This window comes from Oncorhynchus tshawytscha, linkage group LG06 (genome assembly GCF_018296145.1).
Source record: "Oncorhynchus tshawytscha isolate Ot180627B linkage group LG06, Otsh_v2.0, whole genome shotgun sequence".
In the NCBI taxonomy this organism is placed as follows: domain Eukaryota; kingdom Metazoa; phylum Chordata; class Actinopteri; order Salmoniformes; family Salmonidae; genus Oncorhynchus; species Oncorhynchus tshawytscha.
This window is the reverse complement of record NC_056434.1, coordinates 24,566,796-24,576,952: the sequence shown is the minus strand read 5'-3', so window position 1 is coordinate 24,576,952 and position 10,157 is coordinate 24,566,796.

Genomic DNA, 10,157 nt, shown 5'->3' with positions numbered 1-10,157 from the left:
CAATTTAGACTGAGAATAGTATCTAATTATGGTAAGGATGAAATAAGTATAGCTATTTGTAATTGTAACGGTTTAGCACATAATAAGGAAAGACAATCCGACTTTACGTGGCTAAAAGGAATATTAAATATACTGTTTACAGGACATTCAGTCTACATGAGATGAAGGCAGGGAAATAATTTCCTGTCGTAGACAAAGGAACTCAAAGGGTGTGATGATACTAATTAACAATAATGTTGATCCGAATGTGAAAACAGTCAGGAATGATCTGCAAGGAAGGTGGACTCTTGAATATGAAAGTGGATGAAAATCAGATTTGTGTCATTAATCTACAGTGGGGCAAAAAAGTATTTAGTCAGCCACCAATTGTGAAAGTTCTCCCACTTAAAAAGATGAGAGAGGCCTGTAATTTTCATCATAGGTACACTTCAACTATGACAGACAAAATAAGAGAGAAAAAAATCCAGAAAATCACATTGTAGGATTTTTTATGAATTTATTTGCAAATTATGGTGGAAAATAAGTATTTGGTCAATAACAAAAGTTTCTCAATACTTTGTCATTGCCAACAAAGGGTATATAACAGAGGTCAAACGTTTTCTGTAAGTCTTCACAAGGTTTTCACACACTGTTGCTGGTATTTTGGCCCATTCCTCCATGCAGATCTCCTCTAGAGCAGTGATGTTTTGGGGCTGTTGCTGGGCAACACGGACTTTCAATTCCCTCCAAAGATTTTATATGGGGGTGAGATCTGGAGACTGGCTAGGCCACTCCAGGACCTTGATATGCTTCTTACGGAGCCACTCCTTCGTTGCCCGGGCGGTGTGTTTGGGATCATTGTCATGCTGAAAGACCCAGCCACGTTTAATCTTCAATGCCCTTGCTGATGGAAGGAGGTTTTCACTCAAAATCTCATGATACATGGCCCCATTCATTCTTTCCTTTACACGGATCAGTCGTCCTGGTCCCTTTGCAGAAAAACATCCCCAAAGCATGATGTTTCCACCCCCATGCTTCACAGTAGGTATGGTGTTCTTTGGATACAACTCAGCATTCTTTGTCCTCCAAACACGACGAGTTGAGTTTTTACCAAAAAGTTATATTTTGGTTTCATCTGACCATATGACATTCTCCCAATCTTCTTCTGGATCATCCAAATGACGGGCCTGGACATGTACTGGCTTAAGCAAGGGGACACGTCTGGCACTACAGAATTTGAGTCCCTGGCGGCGTAGTGTGTTACTGATGGTAGGCTTTGTTACTTTGGTCCCAGCTCTCTGCAGGTCATTCACTAGGTCCCCCTGTGTGGTTCTGGGATTTTTGCTCACCGTTCTTGTGATAATTTTGACCCCACGGGGTGAGATCTTGGGTGGAGCCCCAGATCGAGGGAGATTATCAGTGGTCTTGTAGGTCTTCCATTTCCTAATAATTGCTCCCACAGTTGATTTCTTCAAACCAAGCTGCTTACCTATTGCAGATGCAGTCTTCCCAGCTGGTGCAGGTCTACAATTTTGTTTCTGGTGTCCTTTGACAGCTCTTTGGTCTTGGACATAGTGGAGTTTGGAGTGTGACTGTTTGAGGTTGTGGACAGGTGTCTTTTATACTGATAACAAGTTCAAACAGGTGCCATTAATACAGGTAACGAGTGGAGGACAGAGGAGCCTCTTAAGAAGATGTAAAAGGTCTGTGAGAGCCAGAAATCTTACTTGTTTGTAGGTGACCAAATACTTATTTTCCACCATAATTTGCAAATAAATTCATTAAAAATCCTACAATGTGATTTTCTGGATTTTTTTTTTCTCATTTTGTCTGTCATAGTTGAAGTGTACCTATATGATGAAAATTACAGGCCTCATCTTTTTAAGTGGGAGAACTTGCACAATTGGTGGCTGACTAAATACCTTTTTGCCGCACTGTATATGGTCCAAATCCGGATGATCCACTCTTCTTCTTCTAAAATATTTATAATCTATTGAGTTTACAGGCAACAAACGATCAAATCATTATGGTGGAAGATTATTACACAGTGTTAAGTACCTCAATAGACCGCAAAGGAAATCACTCTACAAACTATAATCGTGCCCTTAAGGAGATCACAAATATTATGGACACATTAGAAATAGTGGATATTTGGAGACTAAAATACCCTGACCTTGTTAGTTATACATGGAGGAGACTTAATCAAGCTAGTCGTCTTGAGTACTTTCTTGTCTCTTTCTCTCTTGCATTAAGTATTGATAGGAGACGGAATGAGATCGGACCATCATCTAATTAGCCTTCACATAACTCCCAGAATTTCTACTTGGACGGAGATGTTGGAAATGTAATCAAAGTCTACTGGAAGACAATTTAACTCAGACAAAATAATTAATAACAGAATTTTCCCAGTACAATATTGGTTCAGCAAATCCCCGTATTGTGTGGGATTCCTTTAAATGTACCTTCAGAGGTAATTCAATATTCTTCAGTAAAGAAAAAACTGTTTCTGTCTAAGGAGACGAACAAGGGTGGGTAGCATAAAAACGGTACTACAGAGATACAAAACAAGTTATAGGAAGAAAAAAAACTGGAGGAACTTATTCAAGAACGATTTCATGTCATCTGTTACAAAAATAAAGCAAACTGGATGGAATATGGAGAAAAATGCACAGAATTCTTCCTGAATCTTCTACACAGGAACACTATCAAAACTAATTTGCAGAAGCAATATGATATCTTATTACAATCTGTCCATACACATCCCCAGGAAGAATATTACACTTTTAAAATCTGACAAGTGATCACTTACATATGGTCATTTTCACATTTTCAATAAATTCTTAGAATGTTTGGATAATTCGATGGCAATATAAAGTGGCTTGCGAAAGTATTCACCCCCTTGGCAGTTTTCCTATTTTGTTGCCTTACAACCTGGAATTAAAATTGATTTGGAGGAGTTTGTATCATTTGATTTACACAACATGCCTACCACTTTGAAGATGCAAAATATTTTTGTGAAACAAACAAGAAATAAGACCAAAAAAAATGAAAACTATATAACTATCCCCCCCCCCCCCCAAATACAATAATTACAGCCGCAAGTCTCTTGGGGTGTGCCAAGCTTTTAGAGACATATCTAGCCACTGGGATTTGTGACCATTCTTCAAGGCAAAACTGCTCCAGATCCTTCAAGTTGGATGGGTTCTGCTGGTGTACAGAAATCTTAGCTGGTTAGATATCTAGCTATCTACCCAGCTAATGTTAGGCTCTGTGTTTTTAGTTTGCTACATAAATAGATAAGCTAGCCTATTAGCCATGTTATGACAGGTGATCATTGCCCTTGCTAGTTTGAGTGTATTGACATTCCCAGCCTTAGTTACGTTTGTCTGTTTTGTCTAGAATATTGAGTCATTTAAACCGAAACTGCATCCTGAATGGAGGCAGCAAACAATGTACCAGACCAGCTGTGATTTACACCCTGATAGCAATATTTTCTAGACTACAAAGAAATGTATTGGTGAATTATATTAATCATGCATTGAACTGCATCCATCTATTCTGCCAACAAAGCCTTAGTGTACGTGTCACGCCCTGGTCTTAGTATTTTGTGTTTTCTTTATTATTTTGGTCAGGCCAGGGTGTGACATGGGTTTATTATTGTGGTGTGTTTAGTCTTGTTTTTTTTGTAGGTATTGGGATTGTGGTATAGTGGGGTTTTCTAGAAAAGTCTATGGTTGCCTGAAGTGGTTCTCAATCAGAGTCAGGTGTTTATCGTTGTCTCTGATTGGGAACCATATTTAGGCAGCCATATTCTTTGAGTGTTTCGTGGGTGATTGTTCCTGTCTCTGTGTTTGTTTTGCACCAGTATAGGCTGTTAGGTTTTCGTGTTACGTTTCTTGTTTTTGTATTCTGTTCGTGTTTTATTTGTTTATTAAACACAAATCTAAATTACCACGCTGCATTTTGGTCCGATCCTTGCTACACCTCCTCATCAGAGGAGGAGATAGAATAACCATAACAGTACGGCATGGAAAGTTGACTCAAATACATTGGCCGATTTAGGTACAGGCGGCATCTTGTTGGGAGCGGCATGGGGGCCTGCACAAAAAAATCCTAATGGTGACATTTGCGTGATCGGTTTTCTATCGCTCATTTGCACGTCAGGTCAATGATATCATGTCACTGTGTGGGACTGTGGGTCCGTTAACCTTGTCGGAGTGGGCGCCCTGATTCTAGTTTGTGAGCTAGGCAGGCTACTGCCTGGGAAGGGGGCGGGGGTAGGTTGACCTCAGATTAACCCAGATCAAATGCCAAGTCAATACATTTGTTTCTATTTGTCTTTGTTACTTCTTTTTTATATTTACAAGGCTTGTTTTTTTAAATATGTTTTTATATTTATATAGTTTTAAATGTTAAGATTATTTATTTGTGGTGTTCCAAATGACTGAATGAAAAAGAGTTAGTGCAGAATGGTGCTTTTGTTGGGGGGCTGAAGGGGAGTTCGCCCAGGGAGCCAAGCTAGAACCGCCACTGCTCAAATATAATCTATTTTTAAAACCTCATATAAAACTGGTTTTGTAGCATGAACTGGGAATTTAATAATTTTGACTGATATTATGATTGTATGTTTGTTTCATATCTGCAAAGTAGTTTAAACTTTAAACTTTATGTCACCGGTTACTTTCGGTGCTAAACATGAAATGTTTTTTGCAATGGGAATTAATAGTTGTACATTTTGATTGGGAAATGCTTAATGGTTGTATTTTTGTATTCTTATGATTTGGACCTACTGGCTTATTATGTCTGAGTTTATGGACTGCTTGTCCTTTAAAAACTTCTTTGTGCTAGGTTCTATTTTCCTGAATTTCCGCCTGACTGACACATCCGCCTGACTGACACGGTACAACATCAGTCTGTCGGCGCGAGACGAAGAGGACGCGCGCTTAATAATTTTACTTTTCTATTGAACGGTCTTCTTTCCATATGAAATATTTATATAGAAAATTAAATAGAAACGTAGTTTGACTTGTTTGAACAAAGTTTAGCGGTAGCTTTTTGGACTCCTTTGTCTGCACGTTGAACGAGTGGATTACTGAAATCGCTGGCGCCAACTAAACAGACTTTTTGGGATATAAGAAGGACAACAAAACAACCATTCATGTTGTAGCTGGGACCCTTGGGATTGCAAACAGAGGAAGATTTTCAAAAGTAAGTGATTTATTTAATCGCTATTTGTGATTTTATGAAGCATGTGCTGGTTTGAAAAATATGTTGAGGACAATCGCATGGTATGCTTTCGCTGTAAAGCCTATTGTAAATCGGACAATGCAGTTAGATTAACAAGGATTTAAGCTTTTAAATGATATAAGATACTTGTATGTTCATAAATGTTTAACATTACGATTATTTATTTTAATTGCGCGCCCTCCAATTTCACCGGATTTGTCTACCGACGCCTAGCCTTAAGACGTTTTTAACATCATGCTGTATGTGACTGCTATATTTCCATCGCCCCTATGCAGTGGTGTAGTGGTGCCTGGAGAAGTGTGTATACTCAAATCTTGCCCGAAAGTTCCCAAATGGCCCGCATAATGAAGGAAATATTTCCTATGGATTAATCCAATTTTCACTCTCAAAATCACACTTTTTTTAAAATATAAAAAACACAAAAAAATTGACGGTCTAAGTCCACAACAATTACTTAAATCACATCAAGGTCATTGGGTGGGCCTGTCAGGGCTTGGTTCCCTAGTTGGTGGGCCTCTGTCCACCCAGGCCCATCCATGTCTTGCCCCTGATGTAAACAGTGCATGATGACAATTGTGCATCACAAATAGCCTGCTAACCCTTCGGACTTGAACTTTTTCAATACCTGATTTGCATACCCATTGTTGCAACACTAAACAATACATTAATTGCACTACAACAGTGACGAACGGTGCCGAGAAACTGTTAGGGACTACATAAAGCTGTTTTAACAGCAGTCCCAATACCTTACCACTGGTACACCTGGCTCTCAGCGGAGCCTTGTCTGGCAGTAAAACATTTCATTCAGCCTCATTTACTGCCTTTAAAAAAAAACATAGCTGAAATGGCTGACTTGCTTAAACAAATGTGGTTTCTTCTGACAATTGAGATGTACAAACTATGGCATAAGGGGACGATGGGTGGATAAGAGGCAATCCGTCTGTTCAATAAAGACATTAATGAGCAAGCTAGGACAGATGTAGTCAATATAACAATTTGTTCAGCACTTTTTTGAAATGTAAGGTGACATTTGTGTTTTCACATTGTTTGTAACTTATTTTGTACATAATGTTGCTTCTACCATCTCTTATTATCAGAACTCAGGATAAGACCCAGATGCAGACCGCTAGAGTCACAGATGTTTATTGACCCAAACAGGGGAACAGGCAAAAAAACAGCTCAAAGTCAGGCAGAGGTCTGTAATCCAGGGCAGAGTCAATAAGGTACAGAACAGCAGGCAGGCTCGGGGTCAGGACAGGCAGAATTGTCAGGACGAACTGGCAACACACAAACAGAGAACACAGGTATAAATACACTGGGGATAATGATGGAGATGGGCGACACCTGGAGGGGGTGGAGACAAGCACAAAGACAGGTGAAACAGATCAGGGTGTGACACTTATGACCAAAAATAACTTCTGGATATCAGAACAGCTATTACGCACCTCGAACTGGACGAAGGATATGCTGCTTCTCCAAGACCAGGCCCAAATCCCCTTCATTCGCATAAATGAAATATGAAAATGCAGGGGGTGGAAATCGGGTGCCTTGTGAGAATTTTGTCTCCACAGTGAACGTACGTACATATCCCAACCAGAAGCCATGGATTACAGGCAACATCTAGACCGAGCTAAAGGCTAGAGCTGCCACTTTCAAGGAGCGGGACACTAATCAAGACGCTTATAAAAAATCCTGCTATGCCCTCAGACGAACCATCAAACAGGCAAAACGTTAATACAGGACTAAGATTGAATCCTACTACACCGGCTCCGACGATCGTCGGATGTGACAGGGCTTGCAAACTATTAAGGACCACAAAGAGAAACCCAGCCGTGAACAGCCCAATGACGTGAGCCGAAATGCCTTTTATGTTCCGTTCGAGGCAAGTAACACTGAAGCATGCATGAGAGCACCAGCTCGACTACGCACTCCGTAGCAGATATGAGCAAGACCTTTAAACAGGTCAACATTCACCTGGCTGCGGGGCCAGACGGATTACCAGGACATGCCAGAGCATGCGTGGACCAACTGGCAAGTGTCTTCACTGACATTTTCAACCTCTCCCTAACCGAGTCTGTAATACCTACATGTTTCAAGCAGACCACCATAGTCCCTGTGCCCAAGAAAGCAAATGTAACCTGCCTAAATGACTACCGCCACGTCGGGAGCCAAGAAGTGCTTAGAAAGGCTGGTCATGGCTCACATCAACATCATCATCCCAGAAACCCTAGACCCACCAATTCGCTTACCGCCCCAACAAATCCACAGATCACTCAATCGCACTCCACATTGCCCTTTCCCACCTGGACAAAAGGAACACCTATGTGAGAATGCTGTTCATTGACTACAGCTCAGCGTTCAACACCATAGTGCCCAAAAAGCTTGTCACTAAGCTAAAGACCCTGCGACTAAACACCCCGCTCTGCAACTGGATCCTGGACTTCCTGACGGGCTGCCCCAAGGTGGTAAGGGTAGACAACAACACATCTGCCATGCTGATCCTCAACACGGTGGCCCCTCAGGGGTGCGTGCTTAGTCCTCTCCTGTACTTCCTGTTCACCCACGACTGCGTGGCCAAGCACGAATCCAACACCATCATTAAGTTTGCTGACGACAAAACAGTAGTAGGCTTGATCAACGACAATGATGAGACAGCCTTTAGGGAGGAGGTCAGAGGCCTGGCAGTGTGGTGGCAGGACAACAACCTCTCCCTCAACATGAGCAAGACAAAGGAGATGATCGTGGACTACAGGAAAAGGATGGTGGAACACGCCCCTATTCACATCGACGGGACTGTAGTGGAGCGGGTTAAGAGTTTCAAGTTCCTTGGTGTCCACATCACCAATAACTATCATGGTCCAAACACACCAATACAGTCATGAAGAGGGCACGACAACACTTTTCCCCCTTAGGAGAATGAAAAGATTCAGCATGGATCCCCAGATCCTCAAAAAGTTCTACAGCTTCACCATCAAGAGCATCCTGAATGGTTGCATCACCGCCTGACATGGCAAGTCCTCGGCATCCAACTGTAAGCTGCTACACAGGGTAATGCGTATGGCCCAGTACATCACTGCGGCCAAGCTACCTGCCATCCAGGACTTATATACTAGGCAGTGTCAGAGGAAGCACCAAAAAACTCCAGTCACCCAGGTCATAGACTGTTCTCTCTGCTACCGCACGGCAAGCGGTACTGGAGCACCAACCTATTATCCCGCACAGTGACTGGGTACCGGTAGCCCCTGTATTTAGCCTCGTTATTGTTATTTTATTGTGTTACTTTTCATTTTCTACTTCAGTTTATTTTGTAAATATTTCTTAACCAACGAAGCAGGTCAATAAATAGAGTTAAGGGCTTGTATGTAAGCATTTCACTGTAAGGTCTAAAACTGTTGTATTCAGAGCATGTGAAAAATGTGATTTGATTTAACACATGTTAATGCAAAAATAACATGCAAAACAGGCAAACACCCACCACACACACACAAAGGTGGGACCCAAAACAGATGAGGCTCTGCCCTGAATGACAGGTCGCCTCTGAGCCCGAGACACTCAATATGTGGTCTCAAGACTGGTCTTGAGTACTACAACACTGCAACAAATATTATGGTTGAACTCAAATGTGCTGGTTGATAACATTTTTCCATAAATACAGGTATTTTATGTTTGAAAGGGGTATTTTGTTTTTAAATTATATTGGAAATTGGAATGGTAGATTTGTCTTTCATGGAGCTATCGGAATTGTTTGGGAAGGTCTGCTCAATTACAGCACTACTCTAAAAATGGAGGAGGCAGGTGGCAGTGGGAGGAGGTGGGGAACTGCTCTGTCTGCCCAATATAAAAGATCCAAACTGGCGGAAGAACAAAAATAGCATAAATAGGAAAGTTTACCAATGTCATTTGAGGACCAGAATGTTGACAGCTGTGCCATACAGATTGCAAAATAGCTGGGAGGAGATTTTTGATGTACCTATTCCATGGAACAGGGTGTATGAGTTTATATATAAAACGACACAAGATTCAAGACTTTGCTTTTCAGCTAAAACTATTGTACAGAATTCTTGTAAGGGGGTCTAGGATGGTTGAGGGGCAGCTCTTGGGGGGGACTGTGGGGGGATCTTGGATGGTTGGTGGCTTGGCGGTTGGGAGCTTGCACCAGTGGCTGAGAGGTCGCTGATTCGGGTCCCTGATTCATCTTGGTGGTAGATCTGTTGATGTGCCCTTGGGCGGGGCACTTAATCAACCCTGGTTGCTCCTGTAGGTTGCTCTGGATGGAAGTGTCTGCTAGATGACAATGTAATATAAATGTTGAGCGACTTCACTGCAGGTAGATTGTATGGTTTTAAAATTATATTTAAAGAAATGATATAAAATAGATCCATTTAAATTCTTCTGTGACTATTTAAATTGTTCATCTTGATAATTGGTAAAGAGGGCCTGCAGAAGTAGAGCCAAAGATTCCAAAGTATCCTAGAAACTGAAACTGTTTTGTGGATGTTGATACCCAGTTTAAGTACAGGCAGGGTTAATGAGAGAGGACTAAATGTACACACTTGGTTTGCAGCTATATGCGGTTCACACACAGCCTTTGGCTTCCTCACGTACTGAAGTGAAAGAGTCTTATCAAATGTTTTTCAAAGCGTTTTGCTGTTCTCTTCAAAGTCATATTTTCATGCTTCCACAGATGTTATCATGTCATTTACTATGTAGGTCCATCTTTATAGGTGGGTCCATTTGTGTTGGTTTTATTGCAGTCTTCGATATAATTTTCAACAAGAGTAAAGGTTTTATGTCTATATTTTTGTGATATTGCTGCTTTGTGTTTTGATGGAAAGATAACTGTCATCTGAGAGCATTTTTAAAACAGAGTTTTTTTTGTTTATATGTGTCATTGTAGTGAATGTGTGTCCAATCCATGCTCAGCGTTTGCA